Below are 25771 nucleotides of genomic sequence, written 5' to 3'. Positions count from 1 at the left end.
CTTTTCAGAGTTTTCCTCCAAGAGAAGCCTCCCGTTGGAAAACATTTTTCTCACAGAAATAGTCTTAGCAGACAGGCGGGGGGCCCGAGTCGGCTCTGCCCGGCAGAGAGGAGGCATCTCTTCTCTGGTTCTGGAAAAAGGCAGGAGAAGCAAAGGGCCTTGTGCCTGGTCACTACACCTGGTCAGCGCTTGTGAAATCCCTTCTCGCCTTTCTCCTGTCCCCCTCCATTCACAGGGCCCCGGGGAAGGAAACAGGAGATGCCCAGAAACATTTAATGAAAGTGCTTCCTTTCTCTGCCAAAGGGCCCAGGAAACAAAGTTCTCTTGTTAGGTATTTACCCAACAGGTAGGGTGATCTGGGACTTTCACTCCCCTGAAGAGAACAAGATGCCTGCTCAGTCCCTTTCCCTCCCCCTCCAGCCTCACCCAGGTCCCTGGTAGCATCTATGCAATCAGGCAGCATATAAGGGGCCATAACACTGGTTCTCAATGCCTCTGCAAGATCCCTTTTCCTCCCAAAGTCACTTCAGAGGGGAAAAATACCCTCAAAGTGAAAAGGAGGAGAGAAGTAGGGCCGGTGACTTAGGAGCAGTGCCCTGCTGAGCAGGAGAATATCTCCCCCTCCCCCATCTCTTGGGTCACATCACACACACATACAGGCCTGCCCTTGCATCAAGCACGGAGGTGAGGTGCACGCCCTCTGAGGACATGGGCAGCCCCTCATCCCCCACGTGAAGAGCAGCTGCCCATCATTTGAGACGAGGGCAGTGCTCCGCCCAGGGCCCTGCAGACACGGTATGATGGCACAATCCCGGCCAAGTAAGAGGTGGATCCTGACTCCAGCTTCTCCCAGATGTGAGATCTTGAACAAATTACTTAACCTCTTTGAGCCTTCATTTCTTCCTGCTGTACATGTGGATAACAACACCTCATTCACACAGCTTATAAAGATGCTCAAATAAGATAAATACCCTCTCTCTCTCTCTCTCTCTCTCTCTCTCTCTCTCTCTCTCTCTCTCTCCCTCTCTCTCTCTCTCTCTCTCTCTCTCTCTCTCTCTCTCTCTCTCTCGCGCTCTCTCTCTCTCTCTCTCTCTCTCTCTCTCTCTCTCTCACACACACACACACACACACACATACACACGCACGTGCACGCGCGCACACACACACAGCAACACCAGACAGAAAGGACAAAGGAGTCAGGAAAGGAATACACGTAGCCGTGTATATATGTCACTCAAGCTTCCAGGGTCACTGCGTTCTCATCTGTAAAATCAGGAGTTTGGGCTGCATGACTTTGTCAATTCCGTGAAAAACTGAACTGATCCATAATGGAGAAAGAGAAAATAAGGAAATGAAACAAAGCAGGATGGCAGGTGGGACCCGCCTGCAGAACTAGAAGAAGGAGAAGGCTGCCCTGGAGGGGATCCAGGCGTCTATCCCCCTGACTCCCTTACAGACCCCAGCCCCGGAGGGAGGCTGCAGGAAGACGCAGACCTCAACCAGTAACTCCGCTCCACAAGGCAGGTGGGTAACCAGGCCAACAGCCCACACTGAGGCTGGAAGTGCTTCCTCCTCCTGGTTCCTGTCTTGCTTGCTCTGAGCCGAGAGGAAAGGAGGTGGCAGGTGGAAGGGGAGCACAGAGGAGAGGGCCAAGCAGGGCCCTCTCACCCACTTTCCCCCGGGGTTGCTCCTGAGCCCAGATTCCTTTAAACAAGCCTGGGGACTGGGAGTTGTGATAACATATCAAAGTGTAGATTGTGAATGCCACAGGGAGCAGGAATTTCAAAACACAGATTCTCAAGTGATATTGAGCACGTATCTTTTTTACCTGACCCAAGTGAAACCAGGAAACTGTTGGGTCAGAAATTTCATTATGGCATATATGAGAGAGTGAAAAAATGCCAGGTATTGTTCAGAATGGGCATATACACCCCATTCTCATCGGGCTCAGCTTAGGAGGGGGAACACAAGCTTCCTCCCTCTGCCCCTGAGCTGTTCAGGAGCCCTGGGGCCCAGGGTGTGTGGCACTTTCTTCCTTTTTGTATAACATAGGACATGAAGACACTGGATCTGTCTCTAGCTACTCTCAGGACACTAACACATCAGTGGTAAGTGGTGAATGGACAATGGTCAAAGAAAATACAGGAAGAAAGCATGCAATCTGTCTTTTAGGATAGCTGCCTCTACGTTATCCTGAGCTGGGTGGTAGTCAGAAACCGGGTGGTCCTGGAGAACCACCAGCGACCCACCCAGTCAGAACCTGGTAGATAGAGTAAGCAAGAAAAATACTTTACATTTTTTGAAAAGGTGTTGGCTTGCCCGGCCAGCATGGCTCAGTGGTTGAACGTCAATCTATGAACCAGGAGGTCACAGTTCTATTCCCGGTCAGGGCACATGCCTGGGTTGCGGCCTCGATCCCTAGTGTGGGGCATGTGGGAAGCAGCCGATTAATGATTCTCTCTCATCATTGATGTTTCTATCTCTCTTTCCCTCTCCCTTCCTCTCTGAAATCAATTTAAAAGTGTGTGTGGTGTGTGTGTGTGTGTGTGTGTGTGTATATATATATATATATATATATATATATATATATATGCAAAAGAAAAATTTTTAAAAGTTGTTGGCTTTTGATTGAAATTCAGTTTAATTCAACAACATTGTTTCCCTGTCTTGTATTGTCCTTGGGAGAATGAAGGCTGCCGGTCCTCGAGCTGATGAGGGTTGCTTTGGTGCCTTGCATTGGACTCAGCAAAAGTGGGGGATTTTGTTTTCCTAACTCTGGGTATTATAAGTGTTTTGCTTGGGCAGAGAAGGCCTGGTCTCTGTGCTGAACTCATTCAACCTGAAGACAGACAGCTCTGCACATCCCCTAATGAGTGCTTGACTCTATCTAGCCAGCACCACAGAAAATAAACCCAAACACTTTTTTTCCTGGCAGGTGAAAGAAAGAAAAAAAAAAAAAAAAGAGGAGGGAGATTAGTCCTAAAACCTGTTTCTCTCACTATTAGAGTTCTTTCCTTTGTTTTTTATCGCAGGTGAAATGGCTGTGTTCTCATTATAAAACCTTAGAAGAATGAAAGACGCAAAGAAAACAAAGATTTCTGGTGAAATAAAGTATCACGGACTCCTGTCTCTCCCCACTCCCCCTACCCCATAGCTATAAAAAATAAAATACTTTTTACAATTTCCTCAAATTTTAACTCTGAGGAGGTTCACTTGACTCATTCAGAACTGGACTGCCCTGCACACCCCACATCCCAGCTCTGCACCAGGTCTGATCTGCCGGCAGTGCTCCGTCACCATCTCAAACCGGTGACTCTATGGCAGGGGTGGGCAAACTTTTTGACTTGAGGGCCACAATGGGTTCTTAAACTGGACCGGAGGGCCGGAACAAAAGCATGGATGGAGTGTTTGTGTGAACTAATATAAATTCAAAGTAAACATCATTACATAAAAGGGTACGGACTTTTATTTCAATAGTTTTATTCATTTCAAACGGGCCGGATCCGGCCCGTAGGCCGTAGTTTGCCCACGGCTGCCTATGGAGAGCCCCATGGCATGGATTTGCTCTGCACTTTGGGCCTTTCTTCAATATGTATGGATGAGAGAATGCTGACCGAGGAGAGTTCCCCTCCTTTTAGGAGGGGGTCCTCCTTACTCCCAGCAAGGCTTTCATCACGCAACTGGAGAAGGGGTCGGGTGCCCGGGAGTCACTGGCAGTTTTCCCAGCCGCAGATGCGAAAGGAACATGTGTCTTGACCATTTTGCAGTTTGGCCGGTGAGTGCTCTGCACCCTCCCCAGGCAGATCAGCCTGTTGTTAGAGGGAACACTGATTAGAATCCCAAAGCCCAGAGCTAAGAAGCCGACTTGCAGAGGTTGCAGGGTTGGGAGGCCCAAGTCTCAGGAGCCAGAGGAGCTTTTTGATTTAGTGGCAGCACCAATCTGATCCTGTAAATTGTTTCCTAGCAGAATGTAACCAGCTCTTTTGAAAGTCAGTCTGACTGTAATTTGCTACTAATTGTAGTTTGGAATGAGCTACTCTGGGCCCAGCTGATAGCAAAGCATAAATTGAAGTGGCTGCTTTTAGGATGTCCTTGGATTAAGGTGAGCTGCCGGATTTTCACTCCGGGGCTCCTGGAAAGTGGATCATCTCCATATCACCCTACTCATCAAATTAAGACAAACTCTCAAGTGCAGAGGGAAATAAGAGTTTTCTGGAGTGTTTAAATTCCGCCAGAGAGCAGCATCCCGGTGGCTGTTCTGCAGTTTGCCTATTCCAGATGCCTTTCTCTGGCTGCCCACCCTCTGAGTGTTTTGCTGCTCCTTAGACCACTTCCTCCTTAGAGCCATGTCCACAGAATGTGGTCCATGGAGCACACGGGGTCCTTGTAGGAATGTAGAGCTCTAGGTTCCAGTCCAATTTACTGAATCAGAATGTAGGTATGGGGTAGGAGACAGGTCCCAGGAATTAGCATTTAAAATAAGATCCCATCAGTGCACGCAAGTTTGAGAACCACTGCCCCATAGAGAGATTCGTTTGGTTCATCCAGAGGAGGTTTGTAAGTGAAACAGCTGAGTGCTGAATGTGGTGAAATCGAAATCAAGAGGAGAGTATGGAGCGGAAGTGCTAGTACGAACCCTGTCTCTCCCTCCAGCCTCCACCACTGCACCTCCCTCCAACCTCCACCGCTGTTCTTCCGCCCTGGGCACAGATGTCCCAGCAGGACTAGACTGGATCACGGGGTGGTATCAAGAAGGCAAACTGGCCCTGGCCTGTGCGGCTCAGGTGGTTGGGCATCACCTGTGCACCAAAAGGTCGCCGGTTTGATTCCCCATCAGGGCACATGCCTGGGTTGCATTGTAGGCTCAATCCCCAGTGGGGGATGTGGGGAGGACAGCTGATCGATGTTTCTATCTCATATCGATGTCTCTCTCTCTCTCTCTGTCTCTCTCTCTCTCTTTCTCTCCCTTTTCCTTCCTCTCTCTCTAAAAATCAATTTAAAAAAATAAAAATAAATAAATAAATGAATGAAAGAACACAAACCACACAACAGGTGTGATCGCCTTGGCCTTGATCGCCTCCTCTCTCTCTCAAGCACACTCCACTCGGGCCAGGTCAGTGGCCCCTCTTCTCCTCACACAGCCATGCTCATGCCAGTCTCCAAGTCTTTGCTTGTGCTGTCTCCTCCTCCCACCCAGAAAGTCTCACCTCCACTCCTTGATACATCCCAATCCCACACACCCTTCCTGCTTGAGTCCCAACCTCACATGAACCTTTTCGGCCCATTTGGGAATACCTTCATCTCTCCATTTTCTAAAACTCTACTTCCCTTAGAATCAATCTCGGGCTTGTTTATTTTTAATGAGCACTTAATGATGACCTCTGTGTAAGATGCATCCTGCTAGCCAGATTTTAAAGCTCTCCAGGCAAATTTCCCACAATGTTTAGCACTGAGTGCAAAGTAAGGATCAGGTGGGAATCTAATACATTCTTGTTAAGGTGTTGATGGATGGAACACCTCCCTGCCTGCCCAGAGGATCATGTGCTAGTTTCTACCATTCCTATCATGTCTGTCCCAGTCAGCACCAACTGAGTCACCAGTATTACAGAGGACACTGAAAATTGGCACAAGAAACATGCACAAAAAGTAGAGTACTCGCGCTAGTCGGTTTTTCTCAGTGGTTAGAGCAGCCGTGGGCAAACTATGGCCCGCGGGCCGGATCCAGCCCATTTGAAATGAATAAAACTATTGAAAAAAAAGACTGTACCCTTTTATGTAATGATGTTTACTTTGAATTTATATTAGTTCACACAAACACTCCATCCATGCTTTTGTTCCAGTCCTCCGGTCCAGTTTAAGAACCCATTGTGGCCCTCGAGTCAAAAAGTTTGCCCACCCCTGGGTTAGAGCATTGGCCCTTGGACTGAAGGGTCCTGGATTCAATTCTGATCAAGGGCACATACTTTGGTTGCAGGCTCGATCCCTGGCCCCAGTTGGGGCATATGCAGGAGCTAACAAATTGATGTGTCTCTCTCACATCAATGTTTTTCTCTCTCTGTCTCTCCCCCTCCCTTCCACTCTCTCTAAAAATCAATGGAAAAATATCCTCGGGTAAGGATTAACAAAAAAGAAGAAGAAGAAGAAGAAGAAGAAGAAGAAGAAGAAGAAGAAGAAGAAGAAGAAGAAGAAGAAGAAGAAGAAGGAGAAGGAGAAGAAGAAGGAGGAGGAGAAGGAGGAGAAGAAGAAGAAGAAGAAGAATAAGAAGAAGAAGAAGAAGAAGAAGAAGAAGACTCAACCATTCATTACATATTAAGCACCAACTATATGCCAGCCAGACACTGGGTTAGGTATTGAGAATACAGTGATTAGTAAAACACTTTCCTTATGGAGTCCCCACCCTTCTGTTAGAGACAATTATCCAGGTGGCCATAAGAATGAATATAAGATGATAACATGATACATATTAAAAGGGACCGATATAGGTGGGCTCTGAAAGCAAGAGACGAAGGACCTTCCCTTCCCCTCTGATCAGAAGGAAAGAATCACACTGTGCTGGAGACAGAACTCTGAGCCTCCAGGTTGAGATTGCAAACCTCTCCCCCATCCATCTCGCTTAATTCAAGTTGCATGACCTTCCCTTCAGTGGCTCCCACACAATTAAAGAGCTGCTGCAGTCCACGTGACTGAGTTGTGACTATCAGGTGATTAATCTGTTTTATCCCAAGATTGGCCAAATCCCTGGAATTCTCGCTGGACTTTCTGGCGGCAAAGTGGGTATGATAATAGAGCCCTGCTAAACACACGCTGTGGACATTGAGGAATGATGGTAACACATTTGAACTCCTGGAAAGGGAAAGCAGTCATGGCCCAGAGCCAGCAGAAACGTAGCCCCAAATTTCTTTGCTAACCAACCCCAGAGAAAATGAGCAGAAAGGAGGGACGAGCACTCTGTGCGCGCGCATATGTATGTGTGTGAGCGTGTGTGTGCGTGTAATAAATAAAGCTCAATTGCACAGTTCAGCTGCTCTCTGGTGACTTTCTGTGGATTGCAACGAAGGGACTTTTAGGGGATTCCGAAGGGATCCTCTTAGGAAACTTTGGCGACCTATCAAATGGCAGCGGTATTGTTTGTCCCCGAATAGCTTTGTCAGCAATGGGCAAATTTAACAACAAGATAGTTACCCTGCGAGCTCAGTGTGTAGAAAAAGCAATAACATATGGAAACAGAGATGTGTTTCTATTGCTTTTCTTTCCTGAAGGGCTTGCATAACGTGTGCGACATATTCCCCTTGAGAGTGTGTGGGAAGGAAGGGAAGGTTGGGGGGCGCCATGGGAGAGGCTGGCCAGCCACATCATATAGCTCTGTTCAGTCAGATGGGTTGTGTTATGCAAATGCACACACTGAAGACATTTCTCTTCAGCCTTTAAACCACATGATTCAAAATAGCACTGTTATAAGACCCAGAAGATTTAAATAGATAAAGCGTCTGACTGTATTTAACAAAAAACAAAACACTTTCAGTGACTAAATCTAGGAACACCATCCTATTAAATCTGATCTGCCTCTAAAGGCCATTTTATAATTACTCCAACCATAAAAGCAAAAGACACCTGTTTTTACAAACATATGCTTTCATGGTCTATCTTGGCTGTCTCTCTTCCTCAAGGATTCAAATAACACACATTTAGAAGACAATTCAATACGAAGAAAATATACTTACATTTGCTTTCTATGTGTCAAGCACCCTTCTAAAATCTTTGGGTATCTTAACTCATTGCATCAACCCTGTGAGGAAGGTATTCGCTCTACTTCCATTCACAGATGAGGAAACTGAGGCACAGAGAGGTTAAGTAGCTTGCCCTTGGCCACAGAGCTGATTATTGGTAAAGCCACAATTTGTATACAGGTATGGGAATGCTAGAGTCCACATTCTCGCCCTCTCTGCCACATCCTCTCTCTAAGGCTTAAGAAGAGGCATGGCTGATAGTGATTATAATTGTCTTGGACTAGGTTGGAAAAAATAGAGTGTTTCCTTAGGCTTTCCATAGGCTAATTTTTAAAACTGTTGTTTGGCTAGATGGTAAATAAGGTAGTCACAAGTTAACTCACAACAAACTTAATGTCATAAGTAAATCTACACGGCCAATTTCTATCACCTAAGTCAGAATTTGCAGCGAAAGCAGGGGGGGAGAAAATGTTTACGAAAACTATCTTCAGAGAAAAAAAAAGTAGTAAGTTGAAATTGACTCCCTGAGGTAAAACGACTCCACTCTTTGCAATTTACCCAAGTGCTTGGAGGTGACTTAAAATTCCCAGCCTGTGCTCAGATCTGAGTTTAAAAGTGCTTCTTTTAGCAGCTCTTGCGGGATAAATTATGACTTCAAAGCAGAAATGTCTCCATTCACAAAATGGGTCACTGACAAAAGCTCTAGGGTGCACAGAAACTATAACAAGCAAAGAAATATGGCAACAAGAAAAATGAATTTTTACCCGAGGTTCTCCTTCCTCATCTCTTTCCCACTGCGTGATAGCGAGCCTCGCTCTCCCTCTCGTCACAGTGGGAAGACCATGAGAAAGGGCGAAGACTCAATGAAACCCCACGGGCCTGGTCCACGCAGAGTGATGCTGGGAACCAGAGATGCACCACTGACTGCTTCTCAGGCCTTTGTGGCTTTTGCAGTGAGAGCTGCGGACTTAGGTCTCATCGTGGTGGTTGACCGAGACTTAAGGACCAGCTTGAGGCTGGGAGTCTGAGACCAGGCCAACAGGGAAATGCCCCTCAGAGGCGAGACCTTCTGACCATCTGAGGACGCACGGAGGCCTGCAGCCCTCCCTGCTGTGTGATACTGCCCACCTCTACACCAACGTGGGCACCTGTGTAAACAGAGGGCAGGAATGGCCCGCGCTGACATGTGTTAATTGCATGTATAGAAGTGGCTTTGGAAGTGCAGTGCTGACCACGTGGAGATGGAGGTCGACTGTTTAGGGAGCGAGAAAACCTTCTGTGTGCTTAGAGGGAGGAGCCTAGAGCATTGGGCGGTACAGGTAACAGGGCAGAGCAGCAGTTCGAGCGCTCGAGAAGGTAATGTGTGCGTGTGAAGGGAGGGGCCCATGTTAAGACACACATGGAGGTGGCAGGAAGACACCCTGTCAAGCCAAGTGGTGAGGGCGCTTGGCAGGATTAGGTGATGGCGCTCCTGGGAAGCAGTCCTTAGCAAAGCTCAGCCAGGAACCCCAGCCGCCTCAGTGGAAGTAGCGGGAGGAGCCTCCTCCGCTTGGGTCTCTGGGCTTTGCCTTGGTTTCCAGGCTGGCCCTACAGTTCTTTCCAAGGGTTAGAATGTAGCTGGGACTCAGACCGGTTGGCTGAGTCCTGACGCCTTATCTGAGTCTTACCATCTTCCTCCTTCACCCTCCCCGGAGCCTGAATTCTTTCTCCTACCCTAACCCTGAAGAGAGGAAGCAGAGCTCTGTTTCACAACTCCTTGGTTCGGAGAGAATCTGTGAGTGGGTCCCAGGAAACCACGTCCTACCTATTGATGCCACTCAACAAAAAGCACAACCCACTGCAGGCCGGCTCGAGCCAAGCACTCAACTAACCCTCCCCTCTCAGCCGAGAGGGAGGAATTTTTGTCTCCATTTTGCAGATGAGGACACTAGGCACAAAGGGGTCATGGCTCACCCAGGGCCTGCAACCAGAAAGCGGAAGAGCCAGGGGGCATATCTGGACAGTCTGCTCCTACGTGGCCCATCACAGTTCTTCCAAGACTCGCTGGATGCTCTGTCTCTCCTCTCAGTGCTTCCCTCCAGCAGAGGGAAGGTCTCGGGAAGGGCGCCACAGGGTGAGCAGTGAAAAGACGTGATCTGATCCATGACTTGGCGCTGCAAGGCCACTGGCACGATGAGACGACCCTCTTTTATGAAAGGGGGGAGGGGGGGGAGATTCCTGCCATTATTTAAAATTTCCCTCTCCACCAGCCCATCTCTCTCTACTTTTTGTGGTAAAAGAAAAAACAAGACAAAGTCAGCACTTCAAATCTTCCTGCTGTCTTGATTCTGCCAGGAAAGCACAGAAAACAGACCCAGTTTCCTGGGAACAGAATACTGACAAAACAGGGTGGGGGAGAAAACTAGATGCATCAGAAGAAATTAGAAAAGAAAACAAAAGTGAATTCTTTTATTACTTCTAATATACATAGTATCAAGACACAATTGGAGAAAACGTGGGGGGAAATAAATAAGAAAAGCAAAGAAAGGGGGACATTTTTGCAACTGTGTCTCTGTCCCTAACGGAAAGACAATCCAATTGGCAGTCAAAGCCGATGGTCTGATCTTGGCTGTGCTGCTCACTGGCTATGTGACTCTGGCCAAAACACTGCCCATTTCTGCCCCTCCGTTCCAGGTTTTGGTCCAGCCACAATCTAAACAAACTAACTAATCAATCCCCTGGCACCGGCCTGTCACAAATTGTTCCTACATTTTTATGCCCACATACAGAGACCCAAAGGGGAAGGAAGAAAACTGTCACACTAAGTTGCTTGCTTTTTTGTAGGAAGACTGTTTTATTTCCTTAGGAAAGAATTTAAAAGTCATGTTTACATATCCACACACATGTACACACACACACACACACACACACACACACACACACACACACAATGCTTGCCCTGTGATTTTAAAAAAATATTAGTTTGTCCTGACATTCCAAAAATAAAGTGTAGGTGATATACTGTGAAATGAATTTTGCTGTATCTCTCTTCTGCCGTCATTAGCTGTAGTAAGACAGGGCACAAACAGAGCTGACTAAGCATGTGGGCTTGTAGAAAACAATGCTATTTTACTTCCAGGACAAGCACAAATCATTTCCTGCAGATAAAACAAGGACTCGGGGACTTTTGCCCTTTTCTCTCTTTTCTAGAAGTTAGTAAATAATGTAGGCACAATCATCGAATCTGAAGATATGTTTTCAGAATACGTTCTTTCTTAGCTAATGAGACTACCACCCACATTTTTAAATGTTAAATCCGCAGTGTTAAGGAGACGAGAATAACTGTGGCAACTGGTATGAAAATTAGTCTTTCTATAGTTACTGGGAACTCTGAAAATTCTCTGAGCACTCTGCCATGAACTGTTGATGAAAGCAGAAAACTTGAAAATGGTAGATAACGTGATGAGAAAAGAGATGTAGAGAATGGGGCCACCCTCCATCTTCGCCTACAAGATGCTAAGTGGAGAAACACAAGGCATCGCTTATAACATCTGCAATGGCATGCTCTTTATTTAATGCACTCAGCCACTTAATTACCACGCTAATATAAATCTTTTAAACACTGTGTGCAAAGTCAACAGGGGGTCTGAGTCCTGATGTTATTTTCCCACAGCTGAATAAATGATTTCCTCTACCACCACCACACTCATAGGCTGGTCCTCATTAGTATGTATGAAATGAGTGGAGTAAGCATTGGGAGATTTATACTGTACCATATACAACTTAATTAATAAGAAAGGGAGCCATTTCTAGAGGAGGAAGTAAATGTTCATAAGTTCCTATCTACCTCTGTTTAATTAATAATATAAATCAGTCATAAAGAAGAATTCTAAAAGTGCCCTTCTCATTTTCTCTACCTATTTGACTATTAATTACCTTTTTTCTCATTAACTTACAGATGTGAAGGTACCATGATCTAGGAAGAGTCTGCAATTCCATTATAATCTTAATGTTCCTACCCTACACCCAACTCAGTCATTCAGTGACTATTAAATGAGTGTCAACCCTGGCCCCACAGTGTTCTAGGTATACAGGACACAGAGGTGAATAAGGAAGAGCCAAATTTTCAGGTAACTTAGCTAAGCAGAGGAGATAAGGATAAAAAGAAATGTGACAACAGGAGGACATTTGTGAAGGGAAGGTATGCATAACTTGCTAAAAGAGACTCAGGCAATGGTGGTGGGGGAACACAGCACAGAGGGAGGGCAGTGGAGGTTTCACAAAGGAATAACAATTGCAAGGACAGGTGCCCATCTCCACCCAAGACCCTAGTGCCAGGAAGGCAGGATAAGTCTTGTTCACTAGTGTAAACCCAGCACACAGCACAGACTACGCACTCAATAAAATTGTCTGAATGAGTTACTGAATGAGTCTGCCAGGCAGAGAAGGATGTGACTGTACTTCAGAGGAGGCTCACAGCCAAGGGTCCAATGGTCACAAGTGACTTGCTACAATGGAGAATATGGTTTGAGTGAGGAGGTGGTGAAAGGTGGGGTGGGAATGAGATTATAAAAATCCTGGCTTATAAAACTGGGTAAAATAAATGGCCACCTTGCAAGAATTTTTATTCTCTAAAACCGAGGCACATTTCAGAGCACATGTCATACATAAATAAAGCATATTTGTGGTATCTTCAGAACCACCCTGTATTGTTTTTGGACTTGTTTACATGAGTAAAAGAAAACAGAGTTAATTTTTGAGAATGGTGTCAGATAATGATCCTGTTTCATTGTTTTGCATGTGACTGTCCTTTACCCATTGTATATTCTTGGCTCCTTTATTGTAGATTAATTAACCATATATGCGTGGGTTTATTTTTGTGCTCTCTATTCTGTTCCATTGATCTATGTGTTTGTTTTCATGCCAAGGAGGAGGAGATGTTTTCTGTTACTTCCAAGAAGAAGCATCCCTGCTCTTTCCTGAGAGTTTCTGGAAAGGACCATCGCTCCTGCTCTCTCCAATGACACATGTGAAAGCTAGCATACTGAGAATTTGTTAGCAGCCAGATTACCACCATGAATCCAAAACTGGGCAAAGAGAAGAAATGGAAAGAAACTTCGATGACAATGTTGAGCTACTAAATTAAAGTAATCCAGAGGTCTGGCCTACGTGTAGACTGCCAGCTCGATAGACCAATATACACACTTTCAATGTTTAAGTCAGTTTTTGTTTCTTTGTACCTGACCTGCTTAAAGTGATACATGTACAGACAGAATGGAACCCAAGTTGCCTAAAGACCTGGCTGGAACACGAAAATCAGAGAGCATTGCCCATTTCAAAGCCATGGTTTTAAGCAGAGCACGAGTCTAAGCTTCCTAAAATGACAGGTCATACTAAGTTACTCTCTAGTTCTAGTCATGTTGAACAGAATGATAAAGAATTTTGGATAAATTCTTTTTTATTTTGGGGGAGCATGGGGGAGAGTGTGAGCAGGAAGGGAATGGCAGAGAAAAATGGCTAACACAGATCTGATGATGATAATAATAATAGCTAACACTATATTGTGTTTACTAAGTGCCTGGTGGTATATTAACTCATTTACTCCTCATAATATCTCATAATAATATAATACTTATCCCCATATTTTTCAGAGAAGAAAACACAGGCACTAAAAGGTAAGCACAGTGCCCCTGCCCCAGGTCCCACAGCTAACGAGACAGTCTGGCTCCAAGCCTGGCAGAATCCCTCTCTGCTGCTCTTGCCTTTTTGGTCCTTAATTTAAGGCTGATGAGAAGAATTCCACTATCGATACTGGGCACTCTTTGTGCGTGGTTCCCTTTGAAACCCAGACGACATACCTAAGATGCACCTGGATGAAGCACCTGGATGAAGTTCAGACTGAGATGTATCTGGCAGAGCCTTAAGTGGGCAGTGTTTGCAAATGACGCATGCCGAGGACTTAGGCAAACAGAGGGAGTTCTCTGCCAGTTACCTGCACAGACTTCACCAACACCTACTCACCTGTTGATGTCATTGAGAGCCGGAGCTTCTTCCCTGTAAACAGATTCCACCTTTCTCCCTCACACCCCGCTACAGGCAGGGATGCTGTATTAAGATGAAAAAGCACAAATAGGGAGGAGCCGTTCCGCTGAAGGTGCAACAATGTTAGCTGAATAGGCCCAGCTGTAAAAGCAAACACACGAGAAAACAAAACAAAAGGGGGCATTTTAAACTTCTAATGCGAGCAATGGAGGCTCCTGCTGTTTTCACTGTGAACGTGAAGAGCGAGCTCAGTGAGCTAAAGGAGACTGTCATAAGCTCCTTGCCCATCATCACCAATGCTGTGTACAGCTCTGTGGAAAACTACGAAAAATGCCTGGAGATGGTTATGATTGTAAAATATTCGCTTACTTCTCGACTTCTATTTTTCATTTTTTTCCTCCTCCCCCAAGCTCTCCCACCCCACCCCATTCCAGCACCAGCTCAGATCTCCACTCACTCGGCAGAGGCACACAATAGAGTGGAAAACAGGGCAAACCACACGCTTTTGTGTCTTTGTTTTACCAAAGCCTAAACCCCTGGGGAAAGAGATGCTCTCTTCACATCCTGAAGAAGCAGGAACGGAGAAGCTCCTCTGTGCTCTCTGGTTCCCTGGGCTTGGGGAGTGTGGAAGAGGCGGAGGTCTGGGACCCGTCCCAAGAGCGCAGTTATGCCCTGCATTTCGCAGCCACTAGGAAGGCTGCCAGCCTCCAGACGGGGGGGCTACATTGTGCACATCGAGAGAAATATAAGCAGCCTTCATGAAGATTCCTGGCTCCCAGCTGACATGGGAATGGCAGTAGATGGAAGATGGAGAGGACAAGCGCTCGGGACCACCCTGTCTGGAGCACTAACAAGACTATGTGGTGTCTCCTGCCTCCCGGCACTCGGCTCAGTGGAAGGTCCCAGAACTGAGGCACAGCTCCAGGGAAGTGGTTAGAGTACCCCAAGACAAACTAAAATGTAGCTGTGTTTTGTTTGTTGGCTTGCTTTTCCATAGGCCCCATAGAATGGGCAAATCATAGTCTGGCCTCAAGTTGAGATGTGGAAAGTGACAAGCTGAAGTATTGCTCCTATACCAGAGTTTGGGGAGTGAATCCTAGCCACTAAAGGAGAGTGCATGAGTCCTGCCATGAGTTTATAATTTTCTAGTGCACAGGGTACAAAGACTAAATGAACTTGAGACCAACACATGGATAGTAGCCAAGTGAGAGACTGTGTGGCAGAGGAGATATGTTTGTGAGCCAGGGACACAAATGAAGCTCTCTGGAGGAGGTGGAATTGAGCAGAATATGTAATAACTAGAGGCCTGATGCACAAATTCATGCACAGGGGGGGTCCCTCGGCCTGGCCAGCAATTGGACCGACTGGGGCTGGACTGCTGGGGAGGAGGGACCGAGGGAGGTTGGCTGTGGGATCACACTGACACCAGGGGGCAGCTCCTACATTGAGCATCTACCCCCTGGTGGTCAGTGCACATCATAACAACCGGTCAACTGGTTGTTTGGGCGACCGGTCATAACGGTCACTTAGGCTTTTATTTATATAGACTAGAGGCTCAGTGCACAAAATTCATGCACTGGGGAGGGGGGGTGCCCCTCAGCCAGGCCTGTGCCCTCTCTCAGTACAGGAGCCCTCTCGCAGTCCAGGAGCCCTCAGGGAATGTCTGACTGCCGTGGAGGTGGGAAAGGCTCCCACCACCGCTGCTGTGCTTACCAGTCGTGAGCCCGGCTTCTGGGCTTCTGGCTGAGCTGTGCTCCCCTTGTGGGAATGCACTGACCACCAGGGGTAGCTCCTGCATTGAGTGTCTGCCCCCTAGTGGTCATATCATAGCGAACAGTCATTCTGCCATTCGGTCAATTTGCATATTAGCCTTTTATTACATAGGATAGGACATACCGTGGAAGAGGCAGGGCTCTCCAGGCCCTGGAACAGGATAAGTGAGGGTTCAAGAATTGATGGTGAGTGAATTTATTCCAGGGTGACAGGAAGGAGACACATTTGACAGACTTATCTGAGGGAATAGTAGATGATTAGAAAAATAAATGTGAGCTATTCCCCTCAAGGGTCTTGAGTGTCTGGCTTGTGAGAGTGTATTGAATACCATACACAATGAAACACCAACAGAGAGTCTAAACTGGACTGTGAAATGGTTTATAAAACTTATAGTCTAAGGTTAATGTGAAGTTGGTGTGACTGATTAATAGCCAGTGATATTGGAACCAAGTAGAGCACATGGGGTGCCATTTCAGTAATCCAGGAAAAAAAGAGAGTTAAAGGCCTGCATTAGAAGTAGAGGGAGAAAGAAATGCACACAAATTAGTGGAAGAAAACGTTTTGAAGAGTGGGACTCATTTGGCAAGTTGGAACTACGACTTTAGCATTCTGTTTTGCTGAGCTCACAATCAGTTGATCACTTTGGTCACAAGATAGATCATTCCAACTAAATAATGTTATAAGCAAAAATCACGTGATATATATTTAGTTTGCTTTGTAAGCTGTTGTTCACCTTAGCCCCTTTGAAAATGCTGTGCCTTGGTTTGGGCTGGAGAAGAATTACGGAAGTGAAGAGAAAACAAGTGTTTCCACCCTCAGAATGTTTTCATTCCTGTAATGTTTTGTGCTACTGCTGTTTAATGTCTCCTGACACACTGACGCACTGCTGTACAAACCAACTATGAAGACAAGCATGCCTAATTGCAGGCACGAAGCCACCTTAGAGAACTTGAATCTGTTAGTTCTGGGGAAGGAAGAGAAAACTTAAAGAAACAAATAAGATTTGTGCAAAAAATGCCTCTGGAATACAAAATATATTCCAGAGGCTGCAAGGCACTTCTTCAACAGCATAGCAGAGCTTCAAGAGGGAGAGTGCTTTGTTCAAATCCCAATCCTAACATGCAATGACCATGTAGCCTTGCATATAGTTCCTTAAAACACTATCCCTTAGGACCTCGTGCAAATTATAGATTTTTTAAAATTTATTTCAGAAAGGAAGGGAGATGGAAGTAGAAATATCAATGATGAGAATCATCCATAGGCTGCCTCCTACACATCCCCCACTGGGGATCGAGCCCACAACCTGGGCATGTGGCCTGACCAGGAATCGAACTGTGACCTCCTGGTTCATGGGTCGATGCTCAACCACTAAGCCACACCAGTTGGGCGACCTCGTGCAAATTAGAAACAGGTGCCCTTTGAGGAAGATAAAATCTCAAGGAGGCTGTAGGCCTCATTTTGGACCCCCCTCACCCTGTGGCTGAACACCACCTGCAGTAAGCAGTCCACACAACTGAACACAGTAGCTCTATTCCTTCAAATCTCTGCGATTTCATTTCCTCTTTGTATAGTGAAGGAAATGAGAGCATCTACCTCATGGGGCTATTTTGAGGATTCAATTGCCATAGAACACAAAGTGTTTAGTATAGCACTTGGCACACTTTAAACATGCTGCAAATGTTTACTATTTTTTTAAGTATTTACTACTATTATAGTGTTTTTATTCATCTAAACCTTTCATGTTTTAGGGCAGAGATTAGCAAACCAGGTTCCACAGGCAAAATCTAGCCCACCACCGGTTTTTTGTTGTTGTTGTTTTTGTGGGTTTTTTTAGCCTGAGAGGTAAGAATTGTTTTTATATTTTTCAATGGTTGAAAGAAAAAGAAAAATATTTTATGACACATGAAAATTATATGAAATGCAAATTGAATTGTTCATCAGTGAAGTTTTATGAGACCACAGCTACTACCAGTCACGTGTGTGTTGCCTGCGGCCGCTTTCACAGCAAAGCAGCGGAGTAGAGAAGCAGCAGCAGAGGTGGGATTGCCCATACAGCCCCAGGTATTTTCCATCTGGCCCTTTGCAAAAAGCGTTTGGTGATTCCTGTTTTAAGGTGCTGTCTCACTAGTTCTAGGATGTGCTCTTTGGTTTCTCCAAAGGATTAGAATGGAATCAAAATGATTTTTGAAATTCCTGAGCATCAGTGAACAACAAGCTGTTGAAAGGGAGGCATTCCTATTCCTTCCAAGTATTCTGCAGTATCTTTCAAAACACTGTCACCTCTTTTCATGGGCGATGACAATGTGCTTAACATTAATTCTCCTTCTAATTTACAAAGATTGTGGCAGCACGGCGCTGTGCCAGAGCCAGAGCAAACACATGCCTAGAGAGGCTGCCCCAAGTGTTCCTACATGTTAAGCAGGTTCAAGTTGGAAACACTGTCTATGGACAGGTGCCAAGAAACATTTGGCTGTCACCTGATGTCAATATAGATACAACCAAAGCAACAAATTCAGTCGGTTTTTTAAGATGTTTCATCTATTTGATGCCCAAAATTCAGGTATTTGGAAACATATGAATAATTGATTACATTTTTCACTTTTCATCTGGATTTGGCAGTCAGCCTATTTCAGCTAATAAGAACAGCCAAATATTAGCTGTGTTCAAAATACTAACCTGGGGGTGGGGCGGGCGGGGGGGGGGGGGGGAGGACCACTTTCTTCCCAGCTTCTCCAAGATAAGCTTCCTGGTTCTACTCCTATTTTAGTATAGGCACTGCTTTCTTCTTCTGGTTTCACCTCCTTTCTTTATCTTTTTTTTTTTTTGCCTTGACTATTCTGTCTAGCACAATCTCTACCGTAAAGTTTTTAACGCGTGTCCTCTACTTTCTAATTCCCTTTATCCCAAGAAGAAAAATAATTGGCTTCATAGTAATTGGAATTCTCACTTAAACCCAACGTTCAAGCTGCTGATGGTGTGAATGGCTTCCCAATGCTGGGAGGCTGCTTACATGCAATTGACCACACCGCATCCAGGGCGGAGTTCACGGGAAAGGTCACAGAGGCAGCCTTTGATTTACCTGCTCATACTTTTTCTATTATTTTCAATTGATTGTTAACAATCTGTTCAATGTTGTAAGCATATGTAAAACCCCTATGATATAATACAGACTTCTCTGGGCCACTTATTTACAATTATGGCAATTACACCCTTTCCTTGACTTCAGCTATTTCAGGAGGCATGATTATGGTCTATGCTGGTCCACAGCCTTCTTTTGTAATAACATGGACCTTGCCAAGACAAACTCACTCCTCTCTCCCTGCTCCCCTAAATTCTTGATTGATGCCCTGCCTTCATGGAGTCTTGCTGTGAACACAGCATTTAATCCATGATGCTTCTGTCAGGATGTCTTTTGCACATTCCCACTGAGGGCCTGTTCTTCTCCAAACAACACTGCAAGGTTAGCTGTAGCCCCGGATCATATAAATGGGGATAGGAGCTGCAAAGCTATGAGTTTTATTGTCTTTGGTCCTAAGCTGCTGACTTCATATTTAAAAAGAAAGAGCTACAGAAAGAAAAGAAAAAATACCTTGATGTTAAAATAATTATTGCATGATTCCTGGAGGTAGTGAGCTAAGTTATGTTCATACAAACACTTGGTTTCCTTTTTGCTTAAAGATCACTATCAAAAAAACACAAAACTGCCCAGCTGGTGTGGCTCAGTGGTTGAGCATCAACTTATGAATCAGGAGGTCACGGTTCAATTCCTGGTCCAGGGCACATACCCAGGTTGCAGCCTCCAACCCCAGTAGGGTGTGTGCAGGAGGCAGCTGATCAATGATTCTCTTTCATCATTGATGTTTCTATCTCTCTCTCTCCCTCTCCCTTCCTCTTTGAAATCAATAAAGTAAAAAAACACACACACACACAAAAAAACCCCCCAAAACCCAGCCTGCATGGCTCAGTGGTTGACCATGGACCTATGAACCAGGAAGTCATGGCTCGATTCCTAGTCAGGGTACATTTCTGGGTTGCGGGCTTGATCCCCAGTATGGGGTATGCAGGAGGCAGAAGATCAATGATTCTCTCTCATCATTGATGTTTCTATCTCTCTCTTCCTCTTCCTTCCTCTCTAAAATCAATAAAAATATATTTTAAAAATAAATTAATTAATTTAAAAAAACAACCTTCTTCTTGAAATCCTTTATAAACAAAGAGGAAAAGAATATGCTTCCAATACTAGATTGGTCAGCCTAACTTAAATGCCAGTCAACATCATAAAATTATTAGACAAAAATCCTAGAAGAATGTCAGTAGTGATGATGAAATAGCAACCAATATGGTTGTGTGTCAGGAAAATCATGCCAGACAAATTTAATTCACAGTAAAATTACATTACAAAGTATACTATCAGAAAAATATCTCTGTATAGCTACATTGCCTTAATGCCTGGGGGAGGAGGTGGTAAACCAGGATGACAGTGATTTTTAATTAAATTAAAAATAAACCTACATAACAAACTATTTTATGGAATACACAGTTTCTCAGGTTTGTACCAAAAAGCTTATATTTCCAGCCCTTGGACATCATTTTATCTTTTTACCTGTGTTGGAGGAAGAAAGGAAAGTAGCCAAGATCATCTCAGCTCTTCAACTAAGGTATCTATTAAAAAGGCATCACTTTCAACTCTCCTTCCCACCAGACACTTTCAACACCAACCACACCCCTCAGCACAGGGTTCAGTCCCTCAGAGTGGGGAGGCGACACGGGTGACAGCTCACTCTTCCTTTCTGGGTAGAACTTACTGCTCCCTTCATTGCCTGACTCACCAGAGAGCCTGGGAAGCAGCTTTGTTTGCTAAGAATGTAATTTGATATTCTTTCTACATTAGTATGTTCATTTTCAGCAGTTTAATGACATCTTCTTAAAATAACAATTCTTATTTTTTGTAAGGATATAGCTAATTCTAGTTTTGTGAATAAATGGAACAAGTTCCCATACTGAGGTTTTTTGTTGCTTGTTTGTTTGCTTTTGTTTTGTTTTTTTAATTTACCATGTTAGTGGTTCTTTTTAAATGGCATATATCAGGATTGGGTTCACTTCAATAATATTTAACTAGTATATAGACCTGAAGATAGAAATTTATTATCATGGAAATAAAATGCAATAGATTACATATATCTTTAAATTTCTCCAGAAATATTTAAACAATGCTTCTGAAGACTAAAAGAGTTTTAATCAGAAATTTCTATATACCCTCCCTCAAAGAAGTAGACACAAGTTTAAAAGATATAGAAAAATCAACATGAAATTTCACTTACAAAATTGGTGGAATTGGTAAATGGATATCATAAACTCTCAATTAGTCACAATGTAAGAGTAGAGCATATGTACAGAAAAATTTAATTCTCAGCCAGTATTTGAGACCTTTTTTTTCTCTTATTATCTTGCAATATCTACTAGAAAGATGGAAATATGCATGGATAGATGGATGGAAGGAATGAGTTTTGCTTATCTTCTTTAACATACCAACTGCTTTCCAAAGTTCTTTTGAAGAGCAAAACAAACCAAATGAAAGAAGTAAAATGATGAAAGAGGTAAAGAATGCACAATCCACAAATAAAATCATTAGCTTCCAAACCAACAAGTTTGAGGGTCAATAAAAGCAGTACAAAATAATTGCACTTATATCTAGAATTAAAGAATGAGTAAATAGCGTGGGGGAGGGTTGGACATGCAGGTATCATTGTGTTCTGATTCACTCAATAAAGATTTATATTTAAAACATAAAGTATTCTGATGAGGTAAAGCTGAGGACAGAGGGGAAGAGAATAGAGGGCATGGCTGGAAGTTTCTTTTTTAAAAAAAAAAATCCTCACCGAAGGACATTTTTTTTCATTGATTTTTAGAGAGAGTGGGAGGGAAAGAGAGAGGGAGAGAGCGAACCTGCAATCCAGGTATGTACCCTTGACAGAGAATAAACCCAAGACCCTCGGTGCATAGGCCGACACTCTAACCACTGAACACACCAGCCAGGGCTGGAAGTTTCTTAAAAACACAGACTAGACTAACACCTGGGCAGACTCAACTGCTCAGTATTTCCAACTGAGAAATGAATCTGTAAAGATGGGTGAAGACCCCTCCTCTGCCGTCTTCCAGAGGTTTCTTCTCTAAATACCTTTCTCTTTCTCTTTGTCAGGATCCCTTTCCTCAAAACATCTAGCCAGCACAGGGGCATAAGCCACTGTTAGAAACACACAGCTATTTCACTCTACTTTGAGGGACTCTCAGGTTGCAAACTATGTTTAGAGAGTTAGTCTACTACAGCCGAAAATGTGGGTCCGTTCTATTGATGTTGGGTGAGTCTCTTAGGCAGTCTACCTAATCGGCCACCTCAGCACATTCAGAGGGTGTCTAGATGTTGGAGGACAACGCAACAGCTCTGTAGTGAGACAGCCATGGATTTACTAGTACATCTCTTCACTAGTACTGGCCTGTGAGCAGCATTAGTCTCTCTGAGACACTATTTTCTTATCTCTGAATCTAGTGTGCACACACCTGCCTTTGTGGTACAGAGCAAGGACCCTGAATGTCAAGTACCTGTGTGGCAGAAAGGACGGTCCTGGAGTCCAGTTCCAGTCAATGGATGGAGAGCCCAGGGGTCCATGTTCCAGATGGACTGAGGACGTTCAGGGCTTCTCCCGTCCTTGGAGGCTGTCTGGGCAGATGGTAAAGCCAGAGGATGCATCCCACGCCGATGGAACTCTGTGAAAGCAAGAAACAAACCTTGTTGTGTTTAGCGACTATGATTTTAGAGTTTATTTTCTACTACAGCATCACCTGGGAACTGGATAGAAAAGGCCCCACCCCTTAGCTGCACACTCGGAAAATCTGGCGATGGGGCCCAGGAATGCACATGTTAACCAGCCCCCAGGTGATTCTGGTGTACTGTCAAATTTGAGAACCACTGGCATAGACCATGCTGACTAACCCAATCCAGCACATAACAAGACTACAAGAAAAGGTAGCTATTAGAGGTTAAACCATTTGCGACAAACTAATTAATGCAACCAAGCATAAACAATCCTGGCTATTTCCATTCCTCATTACAAAATACATTTTACAGATGGAATCTGATCCCAAGTAAATATCTGCTCCTTCCTCGGTTTGGAAATGAAGATGGAAGAACTCTTCAGGTAACCAGGAAACCTAGGATGTGGTCATCCACATGCTAAAGTCAAGTTTATGATTGTAATTAAAGTGATATGTGAGATTCATTAGTGAAATTTAGAAATCGAATCCCCCAAATTCATAAATTTTTCCTAATCAATTAGGCGGCAATGCTGCAGCCACCAAACAGCAAACCTCATCAGAAGAGTTTGAGCTGTATAATGTTTACCGAATGGCGTTTGTCTGATCTATACAAAGTGTGAGTGTGTGTCTGTGTGTGTGTGTGTCTGTCATAGTAAGGTTGGCCTTTGACAAAATACTGAAATTTCATTACGATGAGATTTATTACAATTTTCCCTTCTCCCTTTTCTTTTGTTCATTAATCTCTGTTTAGATTTTTAAATTTTGCTTCGGCCCCACCCAGTGCTTGAGGTGCTGGAGTTACCAGCCTGTGCTTCTCAAACAGAAAAATGCAGGCTTTACAGGCTCAGGCTAAGCCAGGAATAGATCATATAATGACCTTGGAAAATTTTAAATGCCTAAAATCTTTACATTAGGCTGTACAGAGCCCAAGGTTTTATTCTAAGACAATAGGGCCCCACTTATCATGCCCAGCCTCGTTAGTTTGATGTGATAATCCATTTTTCTCTCCAAAGTGCTGCATAACATTTATTTATTTGTCCTAATTAAAGTGAATTAAAGCAAATTTGGTTTGAAGTGGCAAGCACGGAGCTTTCCCGGAGCTCAGCAGAATCAGATCTGGAAATCACTTTTCGGAGGATGCGGCAGCTCGACCATTCTTTTTTTTTTTTTAATTTTATTTTATTGTTTAAAGTATTACAAATAGTAGTACATTCTTAGTGAGCGGGCACAGAGGAAAGAACAATGGGTTTCCCCTCAAGGACTTTTCTCCTTTAAGAATTAGAGGACAATTTTGCCCTCTCATTTGCAGTGTTTGATGCTAATGGAAATTACGATTTTTCTATTTTGTCTGTGCTAAGGAATTTTGTCCTTTATAAAATAGCGGGCCATTACAGCTGCACATCATCATTATTCTCAAAACCTTGGAGGGAATCACCAGAGAATGAATGGATTTTTATAAACTCCTTCTGTGCTCTCTTTGGCTGTTCCTTAAAAATTCTGCTTTCTCCCCTTGGATTTTCATACTATCTTCAGAATTCAATCACCATTCATTTGACAAACATTTGTCCTCTCTTAGATTAGTTATTTTTCTATTTTATCTTATTTTCCATGTCAATTCCTCCTTTCTATAAGCTGTCATTCTGATATGTTTAATGGGTACCCTTTTGTTTGCACTCTTGCAAAATATTGCTGTTCTGCATGCATGTATTTTTAGATTTTTTTAAATGGCCTTATGATATATATCTAATTTTCTTTTATGCTGCTTTCACTCAACACTATGTTTTAGATACAATTATATTGTATGCAGTCAGTCTGTTATTTATAATTCTTACATATTAATGATGGATTCTTTTTCTAGCTATTAGGTATAAAGTGTCGAATAAGAGAACTGTTTCCCCGTTTCCACAGAGCTTACATTTTAGTAAAGAAAATAGATTTTAAACAAATAAGTACAAGCAGTATGGTAAAATGTTCATCATTCATTTTTTCAATAAATACTTATCAAGTGCCTTTCATGTGTTAAACATGATGTTTAGCACTGGGGGTAAAATAGAGAATGAGACAGAAGAGATACCGGTCCTCATGAAGCTTACATTCCAGACAAGTCTTGCAGATCATGGTAAGAATGTAAGGCTACAGGCAAATGATTAAATGGTTCCTGCAACAGAATGCTATGGTGAGATTTGAATCTTTATTCCGGATGCAGGAGGAATAATGGATTAGAGGGGAGCACAATGGGAGTCAGGAACGCCAGTCAGGGGCTGCTGCAGTGAAACAGCTGAGAAATGACCGTGGCTTCAGTGGGGATGGTGGCAGTGGAACAGAAAAGAAAAAAGAGGGTAGCATAACGAGGGTAAAGTCGGAGATAGAACAGTCAGAATTTGCTGAGCTGGAGAAGACTGAGCCTGGGTCAAATTTAGGGAGAAAACCAAGTCCTGTTTGGGTCTTGCTGCCTTTGCAGCACCTAAATGAAGGCCTGAAGCAGGCAGTTGAGAAGATAGACCTGACTCTCCGGGAAGAGCTGAAGACTGAAGATGTATATTCAGGACTCATCATACATGGGTGGCCTTTAAAATCATGGGGATGAATAAGAATGTAGACAGAGGCAGACGGGGGGCACACGAGAGAGCCCAAAGGAATCCCAACATTTAGAGGCTGATGGAGAAGGGAGTCAGCGGGAAATGATCATGGAGAGCTTGGGAGGTGGGCTGTGTGAGCCAGTTGGAGGCCTCCATGCTTCCCTAAGGAATACCTTTAGCCAAAGCTTTTGTGTGTGGAGAGACGGGAAATGACACTACATAGAACGGTATAAAGAGCAAGTGGAAGGAAGCAGAGACAGTGTGTGCAGACAAATCCTCAGTGAACACGAGGAGGAAGCGGGGGACTAAAAGCAGGGTGATTACTGGAAGGGATTTTTGGATTTTTTTTTAAAAAAGTAATTTTTTTAAGTGGGTGAGAGACTTGAACATGATTCAAGTGTGACACACAGTTCCTGAGTGGCAGAAGGAGATGAACTCCAGCCCAGGGGCAGGTCCGGCTGCCGGTGAGAGGAGGAGCAGCTCCCTGTGACAGCACCCACTCCACACCTTCCTCTGGATGTTATCTCACTGGTAAAATGAGATAAGAGGAGGAGCTGGGGTGAGAGCTCTGCTCAAATGGGTTCCCAGTGAGCAGAAGGAGAGGGGCCTAACTCGTTGAAAAGCAATTTGTTCAAAGGTCACTCTGAAAGAAACCAGACCTCCAAACAAGAAGATATCTATAGAACATGGCAGCGAATCTGATTTTTTATTATCACAGGGCAAATTTGGGTTGGAAGAAGGTTGTCTGGTGGAAGAAAATTACTCTTTTCTCTCTGGGAAAAGACTATAATAGGCTTTGACAGAAACCCAGATAAATCTTCCTCTGTGTTTATCAAAGAGCTGGAAACTCCCTCCTTT

The sequence above is a fragment of the Myotis myotis genome, unplaced genomic scaffold, assembly GCF_014108235.1.
Source record: "Myotis myotis isolate mMyoMyo1 unplaced genomic scaffold, mMyoMyo1.p scaffold_m19_p_5, whole genome shotgun sequence".
NCBI classification, from domain to species: domain Eukaryota; kingdom Metazoa; phylum Chordata; class Mammalia; order Chiroptera; family Vespertilionidae; genus Myotis; species Myotis myotis.
Note: the sequence above shows the minus strand (reverse complement) of the source record.